Raw genomic sequence first — 22,062 nt, 5'->3', positions numbered from 1 at the left:
CCTGCTTCACTGCACCGACTCCAGGCAGCACGCAGTTTCAGCGCACTGGACGAACCGCACGGATGAAAGTGAAGGAAATGTGTGTAGACATTAAAACGCGTGAACACATCCGCAAATAAAAATAAAAAACAGTGTGGCGCCAATAAATGTTCAAAACGGCCCGATTGACCCAATCGCGCACCTGATTGCAGCCACGGGGCGACGATGAAATTAACGGAAAATATGCCCCTTAGCTGCACTTGAGATCTGGGGCTCCGACCGTCATCGTGCCCGCCATACCATGCGTGAAGTACACGTGCACCACTGTTCTATTAGATTCAGATTTCAGGGACCTTGTTCTGGGATCGCTGGCAGCGCGGGTCGCACATTTACGGGATGCCGCGCCCAAATTTACCGGTGCGAGCTCGACCAAGCCCGTATTAACGAGCGACCAACGCCATAGAATTACGTGGACCTGGAGGACGACGCTTCTACAGTCGGAATGAACGAAGTTCGAATAAATTCGACGTTGTAAAATTGTGTATAATATTAAAACGGTCACGGCGAAGCGATCGCAGGAGAGCACGCATACTTTGTCTGTTCCACTGTGTTGCTATGCGGGACATGCTGCGCAGCTGCTGCGTCCATCGTGGTACAGTGATCGAAAATGATCGTAGCACTGGCACCCGCTCACTTTTTGTCACCGCTGCTCGTAGACTGCGCTCTGGCCCCGCACTATGACGTGCCGCGCAGCACCGCATGTCTCACTCACTTGCTGGTGCCGGCTCTCATTGCCGTCAAGGCATCGCTTTCTTCCCTAACTAGTACTACCGCACGCGTCGATTCCACGAAAGGTGAGCAACTGATATGAACCTTGTGAAAAGCTGCAACCAATGAACGCCGCTTGGAATCCACGATTGCTGGCCGCGAGTATGGACACAAAAAATACCGCAGTTCACGAATATTCACACAGATCGAATACATATACGTAGAAAACGTGTGGTTCGAGTGCAAGAGCAATCGCCATCGCGAATTACTTCGTATGCTCGGACGCCCCTGGAAACCCCAGCAAGTGGAGAAAAATATTAAAAAGTGCGGAATTTTTGGCGCAAGCTCGCTTTATTTCGGCGAATTTAATGCTTTTCGAGCAGTATGGAAACGAAAACTCCATTGAATGAAAATGGCGCTTTGGCGCAGCTGTCCCCCATCTGGGTAACCGCGGAAAAAAATAATGTGATCGGTTTTAAGTGTTATCCATGAATTTCAGCTAAGATCGAAACTAACAATGAGATGCGCAATTGAATGCCTGCAGCTGTGAAGTAATACATGATAGTAATAAATCATAGATAACGGGGAAAACAACATGAAGGCAGAAAAAAAAACAGTCGCGAGAGCACTGTAGTATCTGCAATGGAGAATGGCGCTAGCCCGAGCGTTGCTGCTTCACACGGTACCAGGTTCGATTCCCGGTGCCGCAGGTTAAACTCCGGTTTCCAATGGGTGCAAGATTTCCCCCGTCCTGGTGCTGGGCTCTTCTGGGGTGAAATGCTTGTGAAAAAGGGCCATGGATGAAAAATCTTGGTTGAAAAAACCGATGCGGAGACCTTAGGAAGAGCATCCGCCTCGCATTCGGGACGTGCGAAGTTATATTCCCGATACCGCCGGGCACCAACCGGTTTTCAATGGCTACAAGCTTTTCCCTGCCCTAGTGCGCGGCTCTTTAGGATGAAAGGCTGGGGAAAGAGGCTATGCGCCAAAAACGCTCGCCGGTGGGACAGTAATTCGCTCCGCCATTGGACAGTCGTAAGTCCGCCTTGCGCGGCAGAAGCCCATAATGTGGCCCCTTTTACATCACTATGCGATGGAGATTCATACTCCTGATTTCCCGTGAATAAAAGCAAGATATCCTTTCTGCGTTTTTTGGTGAAAATTACCGATATGGTAGAATGAAATGACTTTTCCTTCCTGATCTTTATTTTCAAAGATGAGCCCACCAATGAAATAAAATACAGGAGTGAAGTCGGGAAGATAAAACGAAGAACAAACTAAGGAACAGCACTTTTACATATTTAGCAAGAAGCATCAAGAACACACTACCACTTCACTCAAACCACACTTGATAGCAGAGGGCATCGTTGGCGACAAACCCGGCCTTTACAACGTTGACCCACGCATAATCTTGGCTGTAAACGGCGGGATTTTCAGTTCCGGCGACTGGCTTCGTAAATGCATCTTCTGGCACTGCCCGTAGTGGATATAACTGTGCATTCATGAACCTTGGTTTCCTCTGGGGATGAAGGACTTCAAAAAAAACGGTCTTGCGGAATGGCCAATGACAAAAGTTGTCGTACTCTCCCAAGCAGAAAGACAGGCCCAAAGAGACCATGGTCACACCAAAAAATTTGCGGAATCGGCACACCACGTGGAATGTGTACAGGGACAGGACTTCGCGCATTTTACTCTTCAGCGTCACTACGGGTTCAGTCTCGAGTGCGCTGGTCATCGCCCCGATGCCGGAAAAGGTGAAGATAACCTTGCGAGCCTCGCACACATCAAACTTCACCTGTGGTTCAACCTTCATCCTTGCCTCTCGACTCGCACCGGAGTCTGAAGCACCGCCACCGTCAACAGCACCGAGAACATCCTCGCTTGTACGCACAAAGCTCGAGTCGCCCGCCCCGTCTGGCTGGGCTGCAATACTTGCCCTGTGAACGTACAAATTTTGAGAGCTGCCGACCGCCACACTGCGTTGCGATGCATTCTTGTTGCACTCAGCACTGGGAACATCGAGCTGGGCGGACCTTTCTTCACAACGACCACCTTCCTTCTCCCTCTCGGGTTCGTTCCAGATTTGCTGCTGTGTCACAGATGAGTGCTCGTGCGAATGCTTAGAAACTCTAGCAGCGTCGTCGATGAAGTGTCTGCCATCTTCGTCTGCCTTTAATTGTAGCAATGCGGAAGCACCGGAGGGTACCCCCGTTATGCTACTGAGAGCGCCCGATGAAGTGCTGAGCATGTCGAAGTTTGCCACCTTTCTATCGTTTTGCCTCAACGTCAGCGGAGTATTTGGAAGGGCCGCACATGGTTCTGCTGACGTCAGCTTAGGGGCCTCAAAGACAAAGTTGTCGGCAAACCTGGAGGCTTCTTTTTTACTGACCTCTCTCTCTTCTACAGACTTCGTCCCACTTGTGGTAGGCCAGCTCCAGTCAGTCCCGGATCCTCCGTCTCCGTTGCGCTGAGGAGAACGCGGCGCTGAGGCCAACACTGGCAATTTACCTTCCTGTCGCTCATCGTGGTGTACCTGCCTCAAAAGAGGAGGCCTTTGAAGACCGGGTGTGACGACGTCGGCCCTAGGATGTGGCGGGCAGTGTGGTTTCTTCGGAGCTGCTTGGTCCATTGCACTTAAATCTGCGGCGACGTTTCTTCCCTCGGCTGCAACTTCAATGGAACATGGCGACCTGTCTATCGCGGCTGACACGTCATCTTCTTTTTCACTTCTGTATTTGCCCGAACCTCATGAAAAGCAGCCCGCCTCGCGCGGCAGAAGCCCTTTATGTGGCCACTTTATTCTTTTTTTTTAGAACTGCTGCTGACTGCTCCTAAAGCCGAAATTCAAATTGAGAACTAATACGAACATAAACCACCTTTGCAGGCTGTTAGGTTGTTCGAAACTGGGTTTAGCCCACCAGGGGGCGCCGCGGGGTTTATGCAGTTTTAGCGCAGTTAAGTCGGGTTTGATGAATTTCAACGGCTCAACTGATCAGTGTCTTAAAATACAAGGCCATGAAATACCCAGAGTATCAGAATATAAATATCTCTGAGTATGGGTAAACGAAGGATTGGCATACATTGGAAAGCATGAGCAATCACTTAAGTTCAAAAGGCGATGAAATGCTTGGAAGCATAGAGCATTGTGGGGACACAACAGGTATGAGGTTCTGAGGGGTATTTGGAAAGGAATTATGGTGCCCGGGCTTACTTTCGGAATTGCGGTTCTGTGCCTAAACTCAGAGGTACAGTCGACATCAAAGATAAATAAGAGAGCCGTCGGACGATTAGCACTAGGAGCCCAAGGCAAAACCAGAAATGAGGCGGATCAGGGCGATATGGGCTGGGCATCATTCGAAGTACGGGGAGTTCAGAGTAAAAAGATTATATGAGGAACGCCTGAGGAAATTGTACAGTAACAGAGGGACAGCGAAAGTGTTTTAATATCTATGCCTAAAAAGCGTTGACTCACAATGGAGGAAAAAAACTAGGAAACTGACCAGTAAGTATGCTGGTCACAAGGACGAAGAAATAAAGAGCGTTAAGCAACAGGTTAAAAACACAGAGGGTAAAAATTGGATAAATTCCATTTATAAGAAAGAGCGGAATTATACCGAAAGTGGAAAACGCGGATCAGGAAGGAAGCTTTCTTTGATAGCTCAAGAGACAGTGCCCTACTTTTTGAAGCTAGATCAAGGTGCCTTAGAACACGCAGCTACAGAAATAAATTTAACAATGAAGATGACGCACGTGCTGTATGTGGCAACTCCAGTGAAACAATTGACCATATTATACTCTAATGTAATGGTATCCATCCGGAAGTCGATGCAGGCGCAGTCACTCTTCCTGAAGTTCTGGTGTTTAGAGATACCAGTGGCCGGGTGAAAAACCGTCGGTGGAAGCTAGCAAAAAACGACTGGAAGATTGGTGGCTTAAAAGCAGAAAAGTGACATAATGTTAGTAAGGAAACAAAAATTCAATAAATAAAATGATGGTATAGTTAACCAATCTAAAACAATAATTAAGATATAGGGAGAAAAATGAGCATGATAGCTACTGCTACCACCCCGTTTCAAAGGGGACTCTCCTATATTCCATCCATCCATACACCCATCTATCCAGCTTTTTCCAAGCGCACACCCCCAGGTAAGCTAAGCGCGAGGCCGGGGGACACTTGTGCCCATTTTTACCGGTGGGAGTGCGGCGGTGGCTGTCGAACTAACCACCTCCCGGAACCGAGACGGGTGCTCTAACCACCAGGCCATGGCTGCTTTGCTGCGCCCCTTGAGCTTTGAGCCCCTTGAGAGCAAGAGCATGTGCCCTGCAATGCCAGGGCTCGTGACGAACAGTGAAAATTTCCATTGTTTCGAACGCGGATCGCGTTCGTTGCAGTGCTGGTAAAGTGTAGTTTACGGTTTGTGGAGTTTAGCATCCCAAAGCGACTCGGGCTGTGACAGGCACCTTAGTGGAGGGCTCCGGAAATTTCAACCACCTGGGGTTCTTTAACGGGAGTGACATCGTACAGCACAAGGGCGCCTAGATTTTCGCCTCCACCGCAAAGCGCTCGCCAAGGCCGCGATTCAAACCCGCATTATTGGGCACAGTGGTCGCGAGCCCTAACCACTACGCTCCCCCGCGGGGCTGTAAGTGTGGTATTTTACGGAGCACCATCGCTCCTGTCGCGTGGCGTTCTTTTGAGCGCGTTCGTTGCAGTGCTCCTGCAAGTGTGAGATTGTCGATATGGCATCGCTCACCATCACGTCCCCTACGCTCCCATGGAGACGACAGGAACGCTAGACAAAGAGAACACATCTAGCGGCATCTCGCGGGCAGATCTCGCGCACGCGAGATTTTTCACTATGAGCCAAAAGAGGCTTCCGCCTTAATAAGTAGTGCATTACTTACGACGCCGCTAATAAGGTGGCAGACTGTTCATGAGTGCCGGGCGTCTCCTTCGTAACGCACTGCACTAATTCAATGCCCATCTTCACGTCCGGCGCTTTCATTCCCAGTTGAGAGACGTAAAACAGCACAGCAAGGGATAGAAACACACATTGCACGCATCAGCACCGTTTGTTGCAAATGAGCTCCTTGTTTGATCACGGAATTAAGAAAAAGTATCTGAACTGAGTAATGGTGAAAGCCAGCACAGCAGTGCATTTATAGCCACGAAATTTAGAAGAAGGGAGGGTATTGGCTTCGTGAAGACACTTTCATACATTTCCACCCTCCCAGCGACGGTCTATAGCTTTGTTAGGTTTAAAATAAGCAGGAGAACGCAACATCGCGCGCCGGTCCTTCGCCCACTACACCTCGAATTGTTTTGCGCGAACGCTGTAGACAAAATGCTCGCTCAAATGCTTCCTGCACACGTGATAATGAACAGTCACTTCTTTGTCCATTCACAGCTTGGTTAACCGAGCTTATCTCAGTTAATTTTGGTCAAAAATGGGAGCTTACGCTAGGTTTCGTAGCGCACGTCCGGTATTGATGAGCAGTTACGGAACGTGGTAACAGCTTAAAGCGCAACTCTAGCGACGGCGCAAGATCGATATGTTCGATGCTCACATTCGCTAACAGGCAAAAATAAACGGATAAAATATTTACGGAACGTTTAAGCTCCTCATTTAAGGCTACGACGAGATGTCGTTAATGGCTTCCCTTACGGCTTTTCCTTGCTTCACTTGGCCCTCTGATACACATTCCTATTGGCATATATATACAGTCCTAGGCTGCAATATTATCCAGCTACTGACAGTAAGCAACCATCCAAATTAGAGATAAAGCCAGCCAAGCCTTGCGAACATGCGTGCATGGCCTAGGGAGTACCGGTGCTGAATAGGCATTCAAGATACCTATAAAGTATTCTCACCCACCCTCCCGTCTCAAGTGAGGACCCCGAGTTGGCAGCTCTTAAGAGCATGTAGTATCGTTACACCGCACAACCGATTCACTGCTCGGCCATGTGAGTTGCCAACTACCACCTACCGAACCATGCCCGTGATATTTAGCTCCCAAATGCGATGCAGAATTTTTTTTTAGAACGGAGCCATTCAACGCTATATCGTTAAAGTACGCCTCCAGTTTTTCAAACGCGGATGCTGCAGCTTCACTCGAGCGCCTGCTCAGCAGCAGTAAGAGGAGCCACTTGATCCTACTTACTCTCGTAGACGCTGCAGTGAGGAATCTCACACCCGTAATTATGTGATACATTAGGTTTAACGTACCGATACGACTCAAGCGGCGATGGGCGTCGTAGTGTACGGCTCCGAAGTATTTTCAACCATCCGTGGTTATTCACCCAGTTACGCCTCCATCGAAACGCTGCCGCCGCGGCCGGGATGGAAACTGTCTTAGCAGTCGAGCGTAAACTCTGAGTCACGGAGACGGGGCTAGTTAGAGCTTCTAAATTTTCCAAATGGCCGGGTCCCCATCCAACACGATGATCTTTATATGCGGCCACTGCCACTGAGAACAAAAAGTGCCGCCCTCAACGTCCGCGCTTCTCAATTCAATGCTCATATCAGAGGAGCCACAAAACGGAAAAAGCATACAATGCTGAGTCGCTTTGTTGAAAGAACGACGAAAAATAGCGCGAACGTCGCAAGGGCACTGAAAGTGAAGGCAAGATACAGCGCAGTGTATTGTGTCCTTTCTGTGTCCTAGCGAATTTTTCGTACTTCTGCATCGTCTTGAACAGTCAACCATTTCTTGATATGTTGTTGATTGCTGAAAGTACATAGGTACAGTTTGGTCGTAAATTACAGCTAGACAACTGCCGACCCTTTTGTTGCTTTCTACCCTCCTACACAGCACAGAGTGGGTCTTCTTTTCGTTCCCTAAAGAGTCATTCTCTTAGGAAAAGCACTTTAGGAGAACGTGGGAGAATCCACGTGCTACACTGGCGATACCAGCCATTTGGTAGCCCGTGGTTACACGGTCGGCTGCTCAACACGAACCGAATGCCGGCCACGCTGGTAGCGTTTCAATGGAAACAAAAGCCTAAGGACATCTGTGTTATGTACGATATCATCATCATCACCATCATCATCATCAGCCTGCCTATACCCACTGGAGGGCGAAGGCCTCTCCCATATTTCTCCTATTTTCCCGATTCTGTGATAACTGCATCACTTAACCCTGCGAACTTCTTACCTCATCCGCCCACCTTACTTTCTGCCGCCCCCTGCTACGCTTTCCTTCCCTTGGAATTCAGTTTGTTACCCTTAGCGACCATCGGTTAACCTCTCTTCGCACTACATGTCTTGCCCATGCCCATGTCTTCTTGATTTCCACTAGAATGTCAGTAACTTGAATTATTTCTATGAGCCCCCGCTCTGCACGCTTCCTGTCGCTTAATGTTACCGCTACGATTTTTCGCCTCCCATGAATAGTCTATATGTACGATATGAGGACACGCTGAAGAACCCCACGCAGTACTGTGGTGCCCCTTTCGGACTTTACTGTTTCCCTCCCTCCACCTACCTTCACCCATGGCGTGGTCGGGGTGTCCGTCGCTAGTAACAGTTACCACGCGTCTGCTTTCATAGACAAAATAGAAGAAATATTATGAATGGCTCTGGAGAATGGACGACATCCTTCAGGTCAGGTCTTTATATTTTTGCAGCATGACTGAAATTACGTTTGACATCTTTTGTATTTTATTAGACCCACCAGATGTGTGGGTTTCTGTCGCTAACTTCTCGCTGTCAATTTTCGAAACGATGATTGGTGACGAGGATAAAGCATAATACTCCGGGCTGGCTGTTTTTACTTTGCGCTTGCGATCACTAGCGCGTACTTCAAGACAAGGCAAGTAGTCCGCTTTTGGGAGTGGTTTAAAAACGAAAGCATTTTGGTTACCCTTGCGTTCTGTGCAATTGCAAATACACAACTGGGACCTCTGTTTTGTTTTTCTTTTTAGATGCACGATAGAATAAGATCAGCTCCAAGACGTTGTGTGCACGGCATCCGCAAAGAAATGCTTGATCAACTCGGTGGGCGCTCCCTCTGCAAGTAGACGTTTCACTGCGTTGCCGTTTTTATTTCTGAAGAGCCTTCAGTAAAAAAAAAAAGGAAAGGAAGGAAAAGGACACCAACTTGCTGACGCTATACATGCTTGTAAAGAGTTTAAGGCTGTCGTACTGGTGTAGACGTCTCACTTCTTTTTTTTTTCTGTCAGCAATTTTGAACAACAAGCATTCGGAAGATGAATAATTACTGCTCCAAAATAGCCCTCCTTCTGAAACAGTTCGGTCAGTGTGTAGTCTTCCCATGCTGCCACGCACAGGAGAGCACGAACACCGGCCGCATGTGCGCGCTTCCGTTCATGTTTCGCAACCCTCCGGTATATTACAGCGGCGCCCACTCACCTCCAGCTGCAATGGCCCGGAGCAGACATGACAGTAACTGAATTACAGTAATGAAATTACTCTAATTTTTGTCATTACGTTTAGTATAAATGAGTAATGTAATTTATTACTTTTCTGCAATTTTCAGTGAAGTAATTAGTAATGTAATTTAATTACTTTTCTAAAGTAATTTTGCTATGCATGGCCCGGAGGGCCCTTTCGGCGCACGCCGACGGAAGGCAGTCCCAAGAAGCCGGGGAACTCGTCCATCAGCTTGGAAACGTCCTTGAGATCATTTTTCAGCGAGAAGAGGGCATTACAGAGTATTGTTCAGTATCGAGAGAGTTAAAAAAAAAAACGAAAGGTAGGAAGGTTACTTTGTCCGGAAAGCAGGGAAGGTATGAACGATCGATTGAAAAGTAAAGATAAATTGGCGTTGTGGTGCAGGGCAGCAGGTTAATTTTGATCCCCTGCAGTGTTTATAAAGATAGCGCGCGACCGAGAGCGCGTAGCGCACGGGCCTCTTTCGCATATCGTCTCCAACGATGGTTGGTTGGTTGCACAACTTTTAATTCCATCGGAAATGGGTGTCCTCTTCCCCGCCCCCGGCACGCGTGCCGGGGAAGACGGGGAGTCGTGCGACCGTGGATTAGAGGCTGGCAGGTAGCCTTTGGCTTGTTGCGGCCTCTTCCGCCAGATGGACGGTGCGGTGCTGGATCGCAGGGTCCGCGCTTCGCAGCAAGGTATCCCAGGCTACTCTACTTGTAATATTTTGTCCTATCCCTCGAGATTGTGGGCTCTCCCAAATTATATGTGATCGAGGGTCTCTCTCGCCCCACAGTGTTTGCATATATCATTGTCCCCAAGGTCTGGTAGCGCGTGAAACGCCCAGACCGGGTTCATGAACGCATTAGTTTGTAGCCGCCTCCTCGCGACAGCTTCTCTATTATTTAGGCTAACATCTGGCGGCGGTACCAGTGCACGTCCCAATTTATAATGGTCGATGATTTCCCCGTAATTTTGCAGACGCTCGTCATATGCCGAGTGTTCGGGGGGCTCGACGGCTACCCGAAAGTAGAGAGCTCGGGATAGCTCGTGAACCGCCTCGTTACCAGGGACGGCAGCGTGAGCGGGTGTCCGAACTGCATTTTCCTATTCAGCATTGTTTGGGTGAGGATTTTCGAAATGCGGCCGTTGTGTCCGGGGCTCGGTCTCGTGGCCTCGCGCTCCGCAGCCCAGCGCCATTGAAAGAGCCCCACGGGGTAAAAATTAACCCGCAGCCCTCCACCAAAGCGTCGCTTTTTCTCCTCCTTCTCTCAGTCCTTCCCCTCACGGCACACTTTTAGCGGTCACTGAGAGTGGGAAAGTTATAGCGTCTTTCTTTCATCGCAAGTAATCTTCAGACACTGCGACGTGTGTGCGCTGTGGTACAATTCTTAAAAATTTGCGTAGTGTGCTACAGGCAGATGCTTGGCATAATGCGAGATCCAGAAGCCAATCAATAAGTGTCCGGCCCCCCAACAAGAGAAAAATAAAAGAGAATAAACTGAATCTAAACGCCACGTTCATGTGGCTTACTTGAAATGCTGGATCCGACTTTGCATATTTCAACATTGACATGCAACGTAAGAACAAAGGCAAGCACAAGTGGGAGTCGGGGCGAGCGAAAGCCACGTTCATGTGGCTTACTTGAAATGCTGGATCCGACTTTGCATATTTCAACATTGACATGCAACGTAAGAACAAAGGCAAGCACAAGTGGGAGTCGGGGCGAGCGAAAGCCACGTTCATGTGGCTTACTTGAAATGCTGGATCCGACTTTGCATATTTCAACATTGACATGCAACGTAAGAACAAAGGCAAGCACAAGTGGGAGTCGGGGCGAGCGAAAGCCACGTTCATGTGGCTTACTTGAAATGCTGGATCCGACTTTGCATATTTCAACATTGACATGCAACGTAAGAACAAAGGCAAGCACAGGTGGGAGTCGGGGCGAGCGAAACCACATAACGCTGATCATCTGTCCGAGAAGCTATCCGCGGAGCCGGATTGGCATTATTATTACTCCTTTTTTTCTTTTTCTTTTGTCTGTTAAAATGCGTTCAAACTGGCACGAAATGGACATTTTGCAGGCGACAGCCGTCGTACTAAAATCCACATTTCCCAGCGGTTGGAGTGTGTCATCGTAGACAGGCCCCGACAGCAGTGCAAGTGGAGTCGTGGAATTAAGCATAACCTAATTAGGTGATGCGTTGGCCGCACACTACTCGGGGTTGCGTAGAACCGTTATTCATAGGAAATTATATATCTTATCAGAATAAAAATAAAGTACGATACTGAGTAATGTACGATGTGAAGCTAGACGAGCCGATTCGGATGCTTGCAGTGAAGGAACGGCGGAAAAAGACGCGATAAGAACGCAAAAGAGACTACAAAAACAGTGACAATCAAATGTTCGTTTTATTGCAGGAATAACCCGGAAATACATTCGCGCGCGCGCATATACACGCAAGCACACACGCACACAAACGCGCGCGAGGAGGAAACCGCCGTCTCCATATGCATGTTCTCCAACTTTGGTCTTTTTTGAGTATGTTTGTTTTCGTATACTGTGTACACCTATTTTACCTGCGGCAACAAGATCAGCAGCTGATGGTCAGCTCCCACGTTGAATGGTCTGCCTCCCGTCGCGTTTTCGTTTTGCGCGGGTGCTTCGCTTTTATGAAATGGCAAGGCTTCCGCGCAAGGGGTTCAATTTTTATTGTATACGAACAAAAGCACGAGCCCAGATGCCGTTTTTGCGCCTATAGCTATGTAGGCACATTCTCGGCAACGTTGCGAGTATTTATTTCCTTCTTAGTCGAACAGAATACATCTAATGAGGCGGCATTAGAAACGCTTTAAAAAAAACTTGCGAAAGAAACTGCACACAGAATTTAAAGAAAGCGGCCTGTTCGCACGCAGGCGCTCAAAGAAACGTAACAGAGCTGAAACTTGAATTAGCTAACTTCCTGCGAGGCCGTAAGCTGTTCCTGAGGCGAGGTATACATTGCGTTGCTCCAAGCGGGTGCAAAATGTACCTATTTTGTGCTCTACGACTTCCGGAAAGTTTGAAAGGTTCCGGACTAGCGGCACTAAGCACTTTTACCCACTATAGTAACAGGCAGTATACTGAGAGCATCCATCATGACTATGATTTGGAATGGTATCTTCACGAACGCTTGTGCAACCATTCGACACGGCTTTCGAAACAATAATTTCTCTTCGCAAAAAAGTTTCTCTATTGCCTGCTCTGGCACCAGCGCCGAAGCTGACCACGTGCAAGGCGTCGTCATAATTGCAAAAATGCTTTCACCTATTCTAAGGAGGGGGTTCTCCTGTATTGTAAAAGGTCCTCGAACATGTGACCACAGTATTTTCACGGGAACACACAGAAAGAGTCGGAATCGCCAGCTCGTTAGAGGTAGGGAACGATAGTATTTTAATTAATAGAGGCCTACGTGTGTATGTCGGTTAGCTCCACTATTTTGATCTGCTTAGCTGTAAACATGTGGTAAACACGAAAACATAAATCCTTTCGATGCGTTTCGCCACTTCGGTGCCTGTGTCTTGTCGCTTCGTCAGCGACGACCCTTTTACGTGCGCATTTCAGTTCGGGAATCCGAGGCCCATATTTTGAAAGCAGGTCGCCTTCAGCAAACAACCAGAGAGAGGAATTGGTGGTGGAAATGATGGGTGTAGGTAAAAACATCCAGGAAAAAATGTCCCCGAAGGATACGGCCTCGGAAAAACGTAACCAGATGAAAAGGCCCCTGAGGAAGATGCCTCTAGGAAAAAATGTCCCCTAAGCAATATTTGGTCCTTATAGACTGAATCCTTCCGAAACAATGTGCTAACGAAATTGCACCTTTTTGCTTGATTCCTAATTAGAGAACAGATGTAACCATTGTTTGGGATTTGGCTCCTCTGGGTGCCTGTCACTTACAGGCAGTATAGGAGTAGAGAAGAAATGGCGAAAAAGTCCATCGACATGTGATCCGGTAAGGTTTATATAGGTTACGTTTAGGCTTGTGCTTTTTTGTTGTAACGAACGCTCCGCATCGCTTCAGTGTTTGGCCACTTTCAAGAGGACGGGTGGAAGCGCTGTAGCATACAGTATTGCCGCTCTCCACGGGGTAACGCAGTCTTAAGACTTATGGCACAAAAGGAACCACAACAGGTGAAAAGGAAGAAAAGTTTGTAATAAATATGCAAATTACCCTCAAGCTAAAACCATAAAAGTAGTTCTAGGTAAAAAAATTGGCTGTGGCTTAGCTTGGGTAAGCCTGGAAGATTGCGGAAGAACCGCCTTTGTTCTGCTGGTAGTTTGGACATTGTTGCCCTGTATGGCTTTGCATGGATTCACTCTGTACACATCATGGTTCTACTGGAATTTTTCTTTATTTAATGCGATGAATACGCTTTGCTGGTCCGTGAAGAAATGGCTTTTGGTCTGTACATCGGTGATGACATAGTCGTCGGAACATAGAGAAAGAGATTGGTAAAGAGCGGACACTCCCATATTGCCCAGCGGCCCATTTGACTGTAGCGCACCAAGCGGCCGGCGACAACTACTTCCGGTCTTGCCCAAAGGCGCGCGATTTGAATGCTATAGCATGCGCTGCGCCCTTCCCTGCCCTTTTGGCGCATTATTTTGGTTTTACATGGTCTGCTAGTGTTTGTATTTATTTTCAGCATGCATAACAGCATGAAAAAAACTGGCCATCAAAGCAGCTGCGCCACAGCCTTTGCAAAACAATATTGCAGAAAAGACGCCAAGTGCTTTGTGAAATGAACATTTATTTTGCTGCATATAAAACACATAAGAGACGCAGCAGATGTAGACGGATGCATTGACAAAACTTGGCAAGCATTAGGAAGATGTGCACAGCACAGAAAAATAAAAATACACAAGGCGAGAAACAGCACTTAGGTAGAGACAAAAAATAGCATAACGTTGATTTCCGAATTATGGCAAATGATATGCAACAAAACATGCATTATACATAAACTACATAGTCCCAGTCGCGGCTACCTTAGCAAGGGTAGCTTGTATTGTTCAGGGCAGAGAGGAGTACTGACGCTTGGGGGAAGGCCACACCGTTCACTCGTTGCATGTGCCGTGCTTTGGCTGTAGTCCGTGGGTCCATGCAGTGCTGTTGGAAAAGGAATGAACATGATGCAGAAGGTTGCAATGAAATGCAAGGCCACTGCACCGCGCACACATCTGTGCAAGTGGGTGCGTACTGAAGACTTGGTGAGCAGCATTTATGGTCCAGAACAGAAAAGCTGTCATTCATAAAATTGATACAAAAGCTACTCTTGCAACGTAGAGGTCAGGAAATGCAGGCTAACCGAACCTATCTGAAAATGCATTTCTACATTGAGTGAAATAACAGCCACTAAACTAAGTCAGTTCAGTTCAGTTCAGGCGTTCAGTCGTGTCCGACTCTTCGTGACCCTATGGACCATGTCACGCCACGCTTTCCGGTCTCTCACTATCTTCTTAACATCACATAGCTTCATCTGCAATGCCTCGAGAATGCCATCCCACTAAACTAAAATATTCCTCAAAAGCACTGAACAGGTGAAGCTTGCAGCATAATAAAACATTTCACACTTTAAGGTTGTCCCGTTAAATGTAACGCGACACCACGCAAAACTAGCTGTTCGCAAAACCGCGGCCTGGCCTCACCGCAGCCGGCAAGCACGCCTGTTAGCTTGCCCTTCATACGCGACTTTGTGAAGCGCAGACCGTCGTGCTGAGCTAAACTACCCGAAATGCCTCACAGTTTGACAAGAATGAAACATTTCTCAACTTGCGGTTGCCCTGTTAAACGCGACACCACGCAAAACCACCTCACGCCACCGCGACCAGCACGCCTTGTCATGCCTTTAGCTTGCCCTTCACGCGCGACTTTGTGAAGCGCAGTCGCCGCCGTACTGAGCTAAACTGCATGAAATACTGCGCAGTTTGACAAGAAAGTCGAGAATTCAACATTTCTCACCTTACCATCGCCCTGTTAAACGCGACACTTAGGAAAACTAGCCGCTCGGCAAACCGCGTCAGGCCTGGCCGCACCGGCCGGCTAATACGCCATGTTGGCGCAACGGCATGCCTTGGTGCCTTCACATGCGACTTTGTCCAGCGTGCTGAGATCAACTGTTCGAAACGAAGCTCAGTTTCCCTGGAACACAACATATTAAACCTCGCTGCGGTTGGAAACTGCCGGAGCGTCACGAACTGCGCCTGAACAGCCGGCGCGAATGTTCACGAGCTGCGAAACTTAATTGACACCGGCCGGCGTGGTCATGGTAAAATGCTTCAAATGCAGCGTAGTTCAGCAAAAAACGTTGCTCACCTTGACGTCGTTCCAAACCGTAGTCATTCCGCGTAGCAGCCCACAAGAGATAAAAATATGCGGTCTGTGCCGCACAGGCGCGGTGAGGCACGAGCAGACGACTGCTCGCTCCCTTCGACAACGTTCTGTCGTCTGCTCCGGCGGGCTACCTCTGAAGCGAGTGCCGTCGCGCGCGCGTCCGCGCATGCCCGCGCTGGTGCCGCCATCCATCAATCGGCGGCAGCACAAGTCACGCGTCATTTCCTGGGGCCAGTTTTCGCCGAGTGTCCGCTCTTTACCAATCTCTTTCTCTATGGTCGGAATGCCTATATTCGTCCATAACTTGTCTCCGAAGTTTCACTTGGCCTTTCCGTATACAGCGATCTTGACCGGCGTGCTCGCCAGGCTGATACATACGCACGGTGTTTAACTCGCCGTTCTTCCCGCACTTCGTCTGTTTCTTCGGCACGGCTCCGTCGCTTGGCCGCAGCAGATCGTTCCAGCCTCGCCTTGTACACATCATCCGACATAGCGCACTGAGAGGAGCGCCGCTGCAGCCCCGCGTTTTATCCCTTCCTCTCGGCAGCGGCGCAGCCGGCCTGTGAAGCCTGACCTCCGCCATCGATGGCGCTAGCTAGGTCCGCGTCTCTCGGTCTGTATTGACGTCACGCGGTCACGAGGCGCGCAACTGTGTGAGAGGAGCCACGACCATCAATGGCAGAAAGTGGAAGCAGTATTGCTTTCGCAATAAAAATCGGTTACAGTTATTGACAGTAACATCAGCTGAACTTTCGCTTCCAGGTGAAGCGAAAGCGTAATGTTAGATTGCACCCTTCTGGGGACATTTGTTCTAACTTCGCAAATTGTGACTTTTTAATGCAAAAGCATTGCTTCGCTATTTTCACAAATTTCTGTCCGCAGACCGCGTCCGAAAAATTGTGTCCGAAGCAATTGTGAGTAACTGAGAAGTTGTAGAGGTTAATGATTGGTGTCAATCGATAGAGGTAACGTAATATTGTGTCCGAAAAAATATTAGGCCGATAGGTTAGTTAGATAATAAATTATAAGTAAAAATGTAGAAATCAAGGCAAAAATGGTCGCATTAGCCAATGGCTTGGCGGCGCATTTGAATGTATCAAATACTAAAATAGTAAATAAATCAGTCAGTTAAGGTAACGTCAATGATGTGACGTCACGCAACCTGAAGTCGAGCCAAAAAAGGGCATAGGAAGCTACGGACGCGCAATTTGAAAGTACCAAAGATATAATTAATTAAGGCAGGCAATTAGGGTGAGCCAAGGTACTTTATTGGGCGAGTTGGTACAGTGGCTTTCTTTTATCTTGTCCTTTGTCTTCGTGTTCGCGCTGTTTAAATTAATAATGAATTAGGGTGAGGTCAAAATTGCGATGTTCCGCAAGCGGAAATAAATCCCAAAAAGGGCATAGGAAGGGATTGGCGCGCTGTCTGAAAGTCATCATCATCAGCCTGACTATACCCTCTGCAGGGCGAAGGCCTCTCCCATATTTCTCCACTTAACCCGGTTCTGTGCTAGCTGCATCCACTTGACCCCTGCGAACTTCTTAATCTCATCCGCCCACTTAACTTTCTGCCGCCCCCTGCGGCGCTTTCCTTCCCTTGGAATCCAGTTTGTTACCCTAAGCGACCATCGGTTATCCTCTCTTCGCACTACATGTCCTGCCCATGTCCATTTCTTCTTCTTAATTTCCACTAGAATGTCGGTAACTTGAGTTATTTCTCTGACCCACTCTGCACGCTTCCTATCTCTTAATGTTACCCCTACCATTTTTCGTTCCATAGCCCTCTGGGTTGTCCTCAACTTAAGTAGAACTCTCTTGGTTAGCCTCCACGTTTCAGCGCCATAGGTGAGTACAGGTAAGATGCAACTGTTATATACTTTCCTCTTTAGCGATACCGGTAAGCTGCTAGACATAATCTGCGAGTGCCTGCCAAATGCGCTCCATCCCAATCTTATTCTTCTTGTTATTTCCTTTACATGGTCCGGATCTGCGGTTACTACCTGTCCTAAGTAGACATATTCGCTTACTACTTCCAGTACTTCGCTACCTAATGTAAACTGCTGTTCCTTCCCGAGGCTGTTGAACATTACCTTAGTCTTCTGCATATTGATTTTCAAGCCTACCTTTCTACTTTTCCTGTCTAGGTCATCAATCATTATTTGTAGTTCATCTCCCGAGTTGCTTAGCAAGGCAATGTCATCAGCAAATCGCAGATTACTGAGGTATTCTCCATCTACCCTTATCCCTAACTGCTCCCATTCCAACTCTCTGAGTACTTCCTCTAAGCAAGCTGTGAATAGTACTGGGGAGATTGTGTCTCCTTGCCTAACACCTTTCTTTATGGGAATTTTGTTACTTTCTTTATGCAGAACTATGGTTGCTGTGCAGCCACTGTATATATCTTCCAGCACTTTCACGTACGGCTCGTCTACCCCCTGATTTCGCAGTGCCTGCATCACCGCCGAGGTTTCAACTGAGTCAAAGGCTTTTTCGTAATCAATGAATGCTATGTATAAGGGCTGGTTATATTCCGAGCATTTTTCTATCACCTGATTGATGGTATGGATATGATCGATAGTAGAGAACCGTTTCCGAAACCCTGCTTGATCCTTTGCTTGATTGAAGTCTAAGGTTGTCCTGATTCTATTAGCGATTACTTTAGTAAATACCTTATACGTAACAGACAGTAAGCTGATTGGTCTGTAATTTTTAAGGTCCTTAGAGTCCCCTTTCTTATGAATGAGGATAATGTTTGCATTCTTCCATGGTTCCGGTACCGTCGATGACACCAGGCACTGCGTATACAAGGTGGCCAGTTTTTCTAACACGATATCCCCCCCGTCCTTCAGCAAATCCGTAGTTATCTGATCCTCTCCAGCTGATTTCCCCCTTTTCATAGTTTCTAATGCTTTCTTGACCTCGTCCTTCGTCACTGGTGGTGGTCTGAAAGTACCAAAGGCTAAAATGGGTAAACAAGAAGTGATATAAGAAACATGAAGCAACAAGAAGCAGCCAACAGTAGCATCCGTACTTTCGCATTACTTCAGTGCAGATTCTGCAGTGCTCTTTAATTTTTGTCCTGGTACATTCTTGCCGAAGCGATATATACCGGAGACGTATATTCCGGGGACGTATATTCTTATTATCAAGGCGAAATTAAGCGTCGTTCTAATTTTTTACATGGTGGTGATGTTGATTAAAAAAAGACGAATAAAAAAATAGAGAAAGTAAACATCAATTTATACTTCCATTTTAAGGTGTGAGTGCAGGCAAGGGGCGCTGCCCTTTGGTTGAACGCCGGGCTACTAAAATTTTAAGCCACCGGGTGTAAGAAGAGAGAACAGTTCCCAGGAAACAATTAACATTCTCCCGCGTCTGCAAAACGTCTCAACAGTCAGACAGGAGCCTTCTGTCTACCTGCGCATGTGTGGTTCAGTCTCCGTCACAATTTTTGTGTCTAATTCAACCCTTTTGTCCCAATGCGCCCGGCCCCTGCACGTCGCTCTCTGTTTATTTGTCTGTGAAAAGATTTCTCCTGCTTCACCCTTTCTGTGAAATTCTTCGTTTCCGCAACCTACGAAGTCATGCACTCGAAGCAGAGGATTTTCCATACCACGCCCCGGGCCTTTCCTTCTGGATGAGCCGGTCCTTGCATGTGGCGTGGGATAACGAGCGGCCTGTGTAGTCTGCACCCTTTCATTTACGAAAGCACTGCGAGTCATGGTTTCGCTGATACTTTTTACGAACAATTGCGCACGCATTTTCACCCCTGGCATTTCACCCTTCTTCGAGTATGGGGACGGAAACTCGTTTATTGTTATGCTTAACAACCACGCGACACAAGCCGCCATGAAAAGCGAGCTAGCGAGAAACAAAAATGTCACCTGCCCGAACAGGGGCTCGAACCCTGAACCGTTAGGTTAAAAGCCGAACGCTCTACCGACTGAGCTATCCGGGCTGCCCTCGCGAATAATCAACAGGAATTGTTGACGGAACAAATTCTTAAAACAGAAAAAAAGCAGACTACGCCCGAAGAGGGGCTCGAACCCTCGACCGTTAGGTTAAAAGCCGAACGCTCTACCGACTGAGCTATCCGGGCTGCCCTCGCGAATCATCAACAGGAATTGTTGACGGAACAAATTCTTAAAACAGAAAAAAAAAGCAGACTACGCCCAAAGAGGGGCTCGAACCCTGGACCGTTAGGTTAAAGGCCTAACGCTCTACCGACTGAGCTATCCGGGCTGCCCTCGCGAATAATCAACAGGAATTGTTGACGAAACAAATTCTTAAAACATAAAAAAAAAGCAGACTACGCCCGAAGAGGGGCTCGAACCCTGGACCGTTACGTTAAAAGCCTAACGCTCTACCGACTGAGCTATCCGGGCTGCCCTCGCGAATAATCAACAGGAGTTGTTGACGGAACAAATTCTTAAAACAGACAAAAAGCAGACTACGCCCGAAGAGGGGCTCGAGCCCTCGACCGTTAGGTTAAAAGCCGAACGCTCTACCGACTGAGCTATCCGGGCTGCCCTCGCGAATCATCAACAGGAATTGTTGACGGAACAAATTCTTAAAACAGAAAAAAAAAAGCAGACTACGCCCGAAGAGGGGCTCGAACCCTGGACCGTTAGGTTAAAAGCTTAACGCTCTACCGACTGAGCTATCCGGGCTGCTTTTTTTTTTATTTATTGCCTGGACAACATAAATACATATTTAACACTACCGCAGTACAATGGTTAATAAAAGACGTCCAGCCTTCTTGGACAGTACGTCGCTTAAAAGGGCTTCAAGTTGACTAGCTTGTCCATTTCCGGTAGCCATTCAGGTGGATCACCTCGGCTTTTCAACACTTGTTTGATGTAGACCACATTTTCCATAAAGTACTCTCGCGCAGGACGGACATGTTCATCAGCATTTCTCACAGCCATACGGGTCTTCCATAGACTGTGCAGGTCCAGTAGAATAATCATATCGAGGGGTAATCCCCCTTCATCAGCTGCCGGGAGGAAGCGGATACCCCGAGGGGAAATTGGAAGCTGCTTTTTGAGCGTGCGCTGCAGAATATCCCAAAGGAATATCGCGTCCCAACATTCAAGAAAAATATGCTCAACGGTTTCGGGCTTTCGACAGATTATACAGTTCACTGACCAAGGGACAAATATTCCCTTATCCTCCAGCCACGGTTTAACCGGCAGTGTTCCGCTGTGTAGTAGAAAAAAAAAATGTCTTTGTTGACGAGCGCACGGGCATTTTCTTTACCCTTTTCAGGACGTTCATTTCTGGCCCTGCACCGTATATGGTGCGATACATTGGGACCGGGAGCATTACATCTAGTAAATCTTTGTACAATTGTTTCTTTGTTATTGAAGACAGGTATTCTTTGGAAAATCTAACATTTAACATTCGGAAACTCAGTACGACTTCACGCAAAAAACCACGAATACTTGTTCGCCTTAATTCAGAACAAGACACAACAAATCCTGGTAACTCGTGCCATAGACGCACCTGTATCACAGTGCGCAATAATGGATGGCTCTGTGTACGCAGAAACATAAAGCGAGACACAATCTGTTTCAGAAACAAGTGAGTAAGACCGAGTCCCCCTTCTCTAACCGGGCGGAAGAGATTGGTACGACTTGTTCTTTCCCACACTGAACCCCACAAAAAAACAGCAAAAACTCTGTGTAGCTTTTGAATACTGACTCGCGACATGCACAACACTTGAAGAACATACCAAACTTTAGCAACAATAAACAAATTTCACACAGTTGAACGGGCGAACATGGAGAGCTCCCTTCCGCCCCACCCTAGTGTTTTCTCCCGATAATGTTCAGTCTCTTGCACCCAATAATCATTTGCGTCTTTGCAATGTTCAAGTGGGACCCCTAGATATTTCACTGGTAGTGTCGAGAATTTTATGTTTTCGAGGGATTCAGGAGTGGAATCCCAACTTCCATGCCAAAAGCTCATACATTTGTCCCAGTTTATTGAACTACCCGACATCTGACAAAACTTCTTTGCTAAGTGCACTGTTTGACTAATACTTTCCTTGTCTTGACAAAAGACAGCAATGTCATCGGCGTACGCCAAAATTTTAACTTCGCTAGCCATCAGTCTGAATCCGTGTATACGTTCACAGTGAATGATCTTTTGGCAAAAGGGTTCGAGGTAAATCGCAAATAGCAAGGGCGATAGTGGGCAGCCTTGTCTAACTGATGACATCACAGGAATATTTTTCGTTAGTTGCTTGTTTACAACAACCTTAGTATAACATTCGTTGTAAGCCATTTTTATTCCATCTAATAAAATAGATCCAACTTTAATATGTTCTAGTATTTGAAAAAGTATGCCATGATCAACAAGGTCGAAGGCTTTCTCAAGGTCTATCTGGAGCATTGCAACGTGGTCACCCCAAGCGTCACAACACTCTAGAATTCTTCTAGCTACATGAATGTTTACACTTATTGTTCGGCCTTTAATACCACAAGTCTGATGATGCCCTACTATTTCCTTAATGACCTTCTGTAACCTACTCGCAAGAACCT

At 47.4% G+C, this 22,062-nt stretch overlaps 6 non-coding genes across 6 annotated transcripts; all 6 read right to left on the bottom strand.

The window, feature by feature from the left end:
* Positions 1-19,402: 19,402 nt before the first annotated feature.
* TRNAK-UUU (transfer RNA lysine (anticodon UUU)) lies at positions 19,403-19,475 on the bottom strand. Its single transcript has one exon. It is a non-coding gene; the product is annotated as a tRNA-Lys (tRNA).
* Positions 19,476-19,543: 68 nt separating this feature from the next.
* Positions 19,544-19,616, bottom strand: TRNAK-UUU (transfer RNA lysine (anticodon UUU)). The gene has a single exon. It is a non-coding gene; the product is annotated as a tRNA-Lys (tRNA).
* A 70-nt stretch (positions 19,617-19,686) lies between these two features.
* On the bottom strand, positions 19,687-19,759 carry TRNAK-UUU (transfer RNA lysine (anticodon UUU)). The gene has a single exon. It is a non-coding gene; the product is annotated as a tRNA-Lys (tRNA).
* A 70-nt stretch (positions 19,760-19,829) lies between these two features.
* On the bottom strand, positions 19,830-19,902 carry TRNAK-UUU (transfer RNA lysine (anticodon UUU)). The gene has a single exon. It is a non-coding gene; the product is annotated as a tRNA-Lys (tRNA).
* A 68-nt stretch (positions 19,903-19,970) lies between these two features.
* On the bottom strand, positions 19,971-20,043 carry TRNAK-UUU (transfer RNA lysine (anticodon UUU)). The gene has a single exon. It is a non-coding gene; the product is annotated as a tRNA-Lys (tRNA).
* Positions 20,044-20,114: 71 nt separating this feature from the next.
* Positions 20,115-20,187, bottom strand: TRNAK-UUU (transfer RNA lysine (anticodon UUU)). The gene has a single exon. It is a non-coding gene; the product is annotated as a tRNA-Lys (tRNA).
* Between the last annotated feature and the right edge of the window lie 1,875 nt (positions 20,188-22,062).

Source organism: Amblyomma maculatum, chromosome 7 (assembly GCF_055883805.1).
Source record: "Amblyomma maculatum isolate TAMU_Amacu chromosome 7, ASM5588380v1, whole genome shotgun sequence".
Classification (NCBI taxonomy): domain Eukaryota; kingdom Metazoa; phylum Arthropoda; class Arachnida; order Ixodida; family Ixodidae; genus Amblyomma; species Amblyomma maculatum.
The sequence above is the reverse complement of the archived record's forward strand: the minus strand, read 5'-3'. Positions and strand labels throughout refer to the sequence as shown.